This window comes from Corvus kubaryi, unplaced genomic scaffold (genome assembly GCF_017639235.1).
Source record: "Corvus kubaryi isolate FWS band 111438036 unplaced genomic scaffold, C.kubaryi_AGA036_p1.0 66, whole genome shotgun sequence".
Taxonomy (NCBI): domain Eukaryota; kingdom Metazoa; phylum Chordata; class Aves; order Passeriformes; family Corvidae; genus Corvus; species Corvus kubaryi.
The window spans coordinates 7,686,863-7,695,602 of NW_024582054.1; the positions used below are offsets into that span (position 1 = coordinate 7,686,863).

General features: G+C 41.0%; 1 protein-coding gene across 4 annotated transcripts in view; it reads left to right on the forward strand.

The window, feature by feature from the left end:
* Positions 1–7,792: 7,792 nt before the first annotated feature.
* Positions 7,793–8,740, forward strand: part of LOC121673965 — a 9,475-nt gene continuing 8,527 nt past the window's right edge. For all 4 annotated transcript variants that reach the window (XM_042047852.1, XM_042047856.1, XM_042047853.1 and 1 more), the window contains exon 1: positions 7,793–8,252. The gene's annotated coding sequence lies outside the window, so the exon portion shown is untranslated. The remainder of the gene's footprint in view (positions 8,253–8,740) is intronic.

Consider the following 8,740-nt stretch of genomic DNA (forward strand, 5'->3'; position numbering starts at 1 on the left):
GAGGGCGGCCCCACGTGCGCCGGCTGCGCCAATCGGGGCCTCCCGCGGGCCGCCCACCGCCCCCGCCGCCACCGTCCCGGGCCGCCCGTGAACCGGCGGCGCGGAGCGGCGGGGCGGGCGGGATGCTGGGGAGAAGCGGTGGCAGCGCGGGCAGGAAGCTGGCTTGGGACGCAGGAGGAAATAAAGGCGTTGAAACGGAGTTTGGGATCGCTGAAGGGAGGGAAGAAGGGAACCCCAAACGCTGCTGCTCGGGGGGCTGCGTGCCGCTTCCGCGCCCGCGGGGCCGCCGTGGAGCCGGGCTGGCGGCAGCGCCGCTCCGCGAGAGCGCTCCGCAGGAGAGGCGTGCGCCCGCCGCGGCCGGGAGCCTCCCGCGGGCCGGGTTCCGCCGCGGCCGGAGTCCCGCCGGAGCCGCTGGGGAGGGCGGAGGCGCCCGGCGCCTGGATTAAGAGTTTAGACGGGCAAAGATCCAAAATTAACGTATAAAGCGCCCTTTTAGCTCTCTGACGAGTTTTGCGGCGCTAAACGTGCTGTGAACAGAAACACGTTCACACCTTGTCACAGAAAGCCCGCGGGGCGGGAGTCGGGTTTGGCTCTTCCCAGCGGCCCGCGGGTAACGCAGAGCCAAAGCACGGAGCGCCCGGGATCGGTCAGGTGTGCGATGGCTGCTCAGGCCCCCAGCGAGGTTCCTGAAAGGCATTGTCTCCTGCTAAAGCTTCAGGCTTCACACAAATAACAGAGGGCTGTTACTCGACACTCGGAGGATAAGGCTGGAAACAAATTATGCTATTGTACTTTCTACACTGGGTGTCAGTAAGATGTCCAGATCCTGCGCCACAGTGCTGTGTGTTCACTGTAGCAATGCTGGGAATGTAATGCTTGGAAACAATAAGCCGGTTAGTTAGAAAATAAACATAACATAGAAAAATATTTTTGTACTTTCTTTTACAATGTTTAATTTATAACACTGAGTTTTTGTATGATTGTCAACGTGAATTGTAGTTGGTACAATTTCCATTAGTTAATAGAAATGTAAGTTGATTGTTTGCTCAGGGGGTGTGTATTTTGATCCTGTCATTTAATTTATTGGTAGTTGATGTTACATTGTGACACTGTTCACTACAGCCTCAGTTTTCAGACCATTATACTCAGTTGTATTGCTGTTCCTTTAGATGTCTTCTAGAAATGGTGTGAAATCCATTCAATGACTCACATTAATTTCAATGAATTTTGCATGGATATCATGGAAATAAGCCAATCTACTTTTGTTGTAGGCAACAGCCTCCTACAAATACCTTCCCATCTTATATATAAAAAGTTCAACCCCCAGTGGTCCCTATATATTAAAACCAATTTTTCAAAATATAGATTGCTTTTTTTCTGTGAGTATGATTGCCATTAGAGTTCAGTGTCTCCAGCATCTGTGGACTTGAGGCCAGATACACAGCCATGAACAGAAAACAGGGAGAACAGGCCACAGTTAGGAAAGGCAAAGTTGGAAACAAGGTTATTTTCTTCTTTTTCTGATGAATCTGAGCATTGAGATCTTCAAAGTGTTCATCATGACCTTTTTTAGAAAGATAAACTTCGGAACATCCAGATATGTGATCCATTTTTATCTACTATCTAAATACTAAGTCATTTAAAATGTTATTTTCTAATTTTTCTGCAGCTATACAGACTAGTAACACTGAAGTTACGATGGTTATTTAATTGCCTGGTTACAGAAACCAAGAAGAGAAAAGCTGAATATGCATTCACGAACACTAATAATGACACTTTTCAGCCCTTCTGTCACCCCTTTTTCCTTCTCTTTTTAGTGTATTTTGGTGAGCTTTGGGTTTTGGGATTTTTTTTGTTTGGTTGGGCTTTTTTGGTTTTGGTTTTTTCCTGCTTTGTTTTTTGGGGTTTCTTTTCCTCTCGTAGGTTCTTGCAGGCAATATGTTTTTGATAAGAGTAGAAATTGAAGTCTAGCTTTATTTTTGCAGCTACTCAAACTTTTCAAATTTGTTTCCTTTTTGCTTCCATTGTCTTTTGAACTGATAGTATTTAATTTGGGTTACTGGATTGTTGCTGCTAGAAATGCTAAATTGTATTGATGGTCTTGAGTTTATATTTAAGCGTATAGCCTGTCATTTCCAGTGACATGTACTGTTCTTGTAAAACGTCTTCTTCAATGTCCTTGGGCTTGTCAGGCTGAGTGGCATGCTTGTGCTCAGCCATTGTTCTCCTCCTACGGCTGGATAAATTTATTAGTTAGACAGATACAGCACACAAAAACTGTCCAGCAGATTTCAGCCTTCATGCCAAACAGGTCTAGGAAAGCAAGTGGGTTTACACGTGGAAGTAGCTGTAAACAACACCAAAAAAGGTGTCAGCCAACCATGTAAAATTATTTGAGTGCCTAAGGGGTCCAGTTAGATGAATAAATTTGAAAGGTTAATGCCCACTGCAGTATGCCAGACTTCTTCACAGAGCTTACCATCTTCATAGTAGAACAGGACGTGCTTCTATCTCTCCTACCCCAATTCATAGTCTATTATCTCAGTACAAACAAACCTTACCTCTAACCTAAACATTCCTTGCAGCAATCTCTGGCCGGGAGGCAGATCTTATCCTGAGGAAGTGATAGTGTTTTGAATAATTTTAAGTAATTGTACCAAAGCACATCTTTGAGAGCCATAGTGTTTGTAGGAGTGAGATCTGAGAAACAAACTCTGAGCTTTCCAGTATGTCCTGTAGTCCTGTGGGATCAGGAGAGAGGTCCAGATTCAGAAAGGTTCACTTTTCATCAATTCCACCAGAATAGAGATAAAGTACATATATCGGTGGTTATCTGGGTGTAAGATTCATCTGAGTATTCAAAAGCAAAACTTAGCCTTTGCTCCAAGAACACGAGGCTATTGAAATGGTTTGTGTGCAAGATACTTAAAATTACATTTAGATAATAAACTGCTTCTGAGAAATATGACCTCAGAATTAAGACTAAAGAAATGTTTTGTAGGCCTGGAGAGCAGAAGACTGACTCTTACAGTTATGCAGTTGAAGCACCAGAATGTCACTGATAAGCAGCTTGATAAGGGACTAAAAAGCAGGATATCTACACTTTCTCACAGCACTAACAATGCAGGACACCTGAAGTCTTATATAGAAAATAATTTTTAAACATATTATTTAAAGATATGTAGCATAAACTGAATGTGCAAGGCTGCTAATGACAAGTGCTGGCATTCATGCTTAGTGCATAGCTGAAGTCATTAAGCAATTTAAGTGCTTTACAGTTGCAAGACAGAGAAAATGAATTGTAAGAAAGTGTGTGATACAATTTACTGATGAACTATATAGAGAGCAGAGCTGTGTCCTGGACTTTGGGATTTCTCAAGCTCCAGTGCTATGAGAGCTAGAACTGTGTTCTGAGTTGCCTGCATATGCTGCCCCCCTAGCTAATTGTTCTAGCCCTCAGATCATAAAACCCCTCATGGCAAATCCACCAAGTCTGTGGCTAAAAGTAAAGAGAGTCAGGGACTGGGTGAGTGGCAGGAGCAGTCTCTAGAGCAGCCAGTGTTCCTGGTGCCTAGCAGAAAAGCAGCCAGTCTTGAAGAATCAAGAGGTGGGCTCTGTGGAGAGCTGATGGCAGGGGGAGTAAAACCTTATGCAGCATAGGTAAAAGCAGAAACTACTCATCTGGGACAAATGTATGTATACTGCAGAATTACAGCACATCCCTAATGTGTCATCTGAAGGACCACAACTGGTTTTGCTTCAGAATGAAATAAGTTGTATTGTTTTTTCTAATGATGAAAGAATGCATTCATATGAACAAAAGTAAGTGGACAGATTTGCTTCTGTATTTTTGTAAAAGGTACAAATAAAATTTTAACATAAAAGGATACTTCCCATGATCCTTGCTGAGTCATATTTTCTTGTAGAAGTCCTCATTATTAGCAAGTGTTGCTTAACAAAAAGAAATTTAGGACAACCTGATCCATAGAATTAATACAATTTACTACTATTTGCAGAAAAAGCATTATGTACCGATGCACTGCAAAATTGATGTTTATACTAGTAGATACAGACCTTTTGGTGATAGTAAGGTCATTTGACAAATTGCTTTTAGCTCTTTCTTACCCATGGAGGGAGCATTCAGGAATTCTGCATTTCTTTCAGCAGCAGAATGTATTGGCAGGTAGCAAAGGAGGCATTCCCTCTCTCTTATCTTCGAGACTGTTCCTTTCCACATAATAAAAACATCTCCACCTTCAAATACCTTCCTGAAAGTATTCCTTCTATGCAGTTGAAAGAACAGCCAAAAGGATTGAGCATAGGAAGCAAGACAGGCTGAGCAAAAAACCACGTCAGGATATGGGATGTTCCACAGCAGGATCTATGGGACATGTAAAGGAAAGCAGTTTCATTGTGGACCTCTCATGGCACCATAAAACAAGAGCAGGAAGTTTCAGTACTCCAATATGTCAATAAAAGAGCAGTATGTGGAGGATGCTGTTCTACATTCAAAAGATGGTTTTATCCTTCTTTAAGACAGAAAAAATGAGACAAGAAAAAAAAATTCACCATTTTTGTGTTCACTCTTTCTTCACTGATATCTTCTGATGTTTATTCAGTTCCTGTTTACACTAAAAGCAATATCTCTAACTGCAAACTCAGATCTCCTCTAAGCCTACCAATTGAAAATTAAAATGTTTAGTTAAGTATGAGTGCTGTCCAAAATAAATAGCCCTTAATTCAAATCTAATTAAGATAACATCAAGATATACAGAGACATAGATAGATATGTGTGTATCTAAATGTGGAAAATCCAAATTCCTAATTACTGGGATACATTAAAACTGTCCTAGTTCCTGCAATGAAGGTACTGGGTCTTGTTTGTCAGAACATGCACAGACCAGTTTAAAAATACCTATGTGAAAATGAGATGAATAATTATCTTCATTGACCAGTGGTATGTCAGAAAACTTCCAGGCACAGCCAGGCAGAAAAGGGTGAAGCGGCACAAGTGAACCTCAGATATCCTGGAAATGTTTGTGATATTTTCCTAAATTTCTTTTAGAAGATGCACTTTTCTGAAAAGACACACAGTGTGTTAGGCAGCAGTGGGAGCTTTTAAGGGGTTTGATTAGTCCATGCTTATAGGACTGGAAAGACCCTGTCATTTATCAGATCTGGTTGGCTTAGTCACTAATTACAGGTTTCTTTTGACCAGTAGATAAAATCTGTGCATAATGTTTATGATTATCAGGAGAGTGAAATCACATGTTGCCTGGCCTAGCACAGTATATGACCTGACCACAGAAATTCTAGTGTGATTTGTAATATGGTATGGGGAATGCAACATAAAATTATATATCATTTGCACAGCATGCCTTACTATTTATCATCACTTAATGGTTAGTGTCATAGCCATGTGAACAGTGCTGTTAAATATGGGTCTGAGTATGACATCCAAGGAGTTTAGGAAGGTTAAAAATACACTTTCATGACAGTTAATTTAATTTTTTTTTCATTTTACTATTTGCTTTGGAGTCAAGAGTACTTAGAAAGTTTACAGCAATTTTTTGAAATAACACCCTTCATGATAAAGGGGAGAAAAAGCAAACAGCACTGCATAATTTACAGTGATGCCTGTACAAAGCACTCATGTAATGTTTTTTTGGCTCCCTAGTATTCTTTCCTAAATCATGTCCCAGACTTGATAATACAAATGAAAGAAACAAGTTTATTTTTCTATTCAACTTGCAGCTGTGAATAGTAAAAAAGAGAAAAATCTGTTTTCTTTGGGAAAGTTTTGTTCTTCCTGAAAACCATTAAGCTTAATTTTTATTATTTCAGTGATTATGGACTCTAATTTTGTTTAATGTGTAAACCATTATGTATTAACCAAGAGAGAGGTTGCTCAGGGGAGCAGTGGAGTAGCCATCACTAGAATGGGCAAATCTCTCTTTTAAGTGAGCCCTGCTTTGAGTTTGGGCAAAATTACCTCCAAAAGTCTCAAGCTAATAAAATTTTCCTGTCATCACATGACTGAGTTAGATTCAAGTGTCCACCTGAAGAACTGGGAGTAGGATCTGTCTGAGGCCAGCACAGACATTCAAAAAACTGAGAAGGTTTTGTCCTGAGGGAGCACTGGGGGAGACATGAGGAGATGAACCTGGACTGTGGTAAATTCTGCAAAGCTATCCTCTATCATCATGGTGGTCGGCTGTCTGGTGAGACTGAGAAAGTTTCTTATATTTCTTGTAACCTCCCACATAAAATTCTTCAAGGAACTTTTCAAACTGTGTATTGCTGAATCTTCAAAGTAGGAGTAAGGAGTAAGAAAAATTGCAAGGACTTGCTTAATTGTAAAAAATAAAATGAAACCTTTGCTTATAAAAACTCATCATAAGCAGAACACAATGATAAGGCATGCTTTTGAATTACACACTGAACTATAAAAATTTTCATGCACCAACATTGCTGCTTATTTTTTTTTTTTAATAAGAATCATCAAATTAAAGCATAAAAAAATCAGCAAATCCATATCTGCAGAGAAGCTGATTCAGCATCGGTCACTGGAAGAACATAAATCTTTGAGAAGCTTTGAGATCTTGCCAGGCCTTCTTCTCTGGAACTCAGATTTGTTGTTCTAATGAGTTTGTTTACTGCAACCAGTCTGAAAAAGACACAAGAAGGCAGATACATAAACTTGTTCCAGAAATAACTGTGCACCACTGCTCCTTGAATTGTGTTGACAATTTTTTTCATACAGATTTATAACATTAAAATAGATTTCCTGTGGGGCTTTAGCTTTGTTTTTCTACAACTGACCATCTGCCTGCCTTTGGTGAGGACATATCAATTTGAAAATAGTTTCAAAGTTCTCTGTATCATAGACTTAATATGTGAAGTAGTGTTAAATTCAGGGCTAGATTCTGCTCGTGGTAAAATCAGCCACAGGCTCTGTTAAGGCATTTAACAATAAAAGATGATCAGTGTTTGCTAATGCCAGAGGTTATACTGAAATTACATTAGACATAATTTGTATGGACAGTGTTATATATTAAACCCACCAAATTGGCCTTTGCGTGTTAAGTGCCCTGATTTTGCATGATAAGATGTTATATGTCCTAGTTTTGTATTTTGCATATTAAGTGCTTTAATTGCCAAATTAGCCTTTACATACTTAAAATGCCCATCAAACTAGTTAAAGATATAAAGTCAATTCTCAGAACCATGTAATCACACAGTTCTTAGTTAAAAATCCCTGTTGATAAAATATTCCCAAGTTGGATCCCTTCCTTGAGCCTCAAACTTCCAAATGTCTTGTTTCCTGCACATACCCAAGTTATCCAGGTTAATTAGTATGTTTTAAAAAGATTCTTAAAGTGTTCATGGTTCAGTTTTAAAAGTTCCTTAAAATGACTGTTGATTGTTCTGTTTTAAAAGTTCCTTGAGGTGTTTGTGGTGTAGTTCAATGCTTTTGTTAGTTGTCCTTAAGCTGTACAAGCTCCTAAGCCCAGCTCCAGGAGCAGACTGTCCGACTGTCGAGGGCTATTTTTAGTCTCTGTCCATTAACCTGCAGCTCAGCTCCATGGCAACATGACTGTCAATGAGCACATTTTCCCGCCTTCCAGGCTCCCCGGGCAAGAAGCTATCCCATTGGCTGGATCCAATGACTTCACTTCAAGGCTCCACCAATCGCACCAGACCACGGGGGCTGGATTGTGGGCGGGCTGGGGCGGAGCATGGACATGATAAAAGGCTGGAGCAGAGGTGTGGGGGGGCATTTGCCTCGGGTTAGCTGGGGGTGGGGTCCGTTGCTGGTGAGTGAGGCCCCTGTCTCCCAGAGAGACCATTTTAATTCTCTAACTTTGGACCAGCCAAAGTTAACCCAGCATTGCAGGCTTCCTGTACTGGCGCCTTGTGCCAGTTAGGCCTAAATGTCCTTAATCGCTCCGGACCCAGGTTTTAGGATTTTATTTGTGGATTTTCCTGGGCTGGATTATTTTAACTTTGTTTTTTTTTTAAAAATTATTCTTCTAATAAAACAGATGTTAATTTTTAATTAACATCGAGTGGTCTCATTCTTGACAACTCTTTTGGGGTCTTGTCCGGGAGGCCATATTTTTGCCCTAAAATCCAGGAATTTTGGTGAATTTTCGAATTTTTAATTTTTTTTTTCTATTTTCCTTCCTTGGACTTACTGGACAACCTTGGACCACTGCAGCTGAGAGGAAACACCCCACTACAGGAACCTGGTGAGGCCTAAACCCTTCCTAAGGGGTATTTAGTTAGGGAGTTGCTCTTTTTAAAGGGTTTAAAGTTTTAGAGGGACTCTCAGTATTAGGCCCTTTTGTGTGTGAGTGAATGTGGGGTTGGCCATCCCCTGTGTGAGTGAGGAAGCGAGTGACAGGGTCATCTCTGTGGTGCACACCACAAGGAATCACTCCTTAAGGGATACAGGAGGATGATTGAGGGTGGTGGGGTGGCACTTTTAGGGGAAGTTACCTCTTTAGGAGTGCACATGACTCCAATATGTTTTACAGTTCCATATCCCTAGTCCTTCTCGGGTCTAGAACTGAGAAGGACACCCCACTCTAATCTCTTTTTCTCTCATGTCCTTTCGGTGGGCAGGGCCACCATTTTAAATTTCTTTTCTTGGTGGGCAGGGCCACCATTTTAAATTTCTTTTCTTGGTGGGCAGGGCCACCATTTCAAGTTTCCTTCTTTTTGGTTGGCAGGGCCA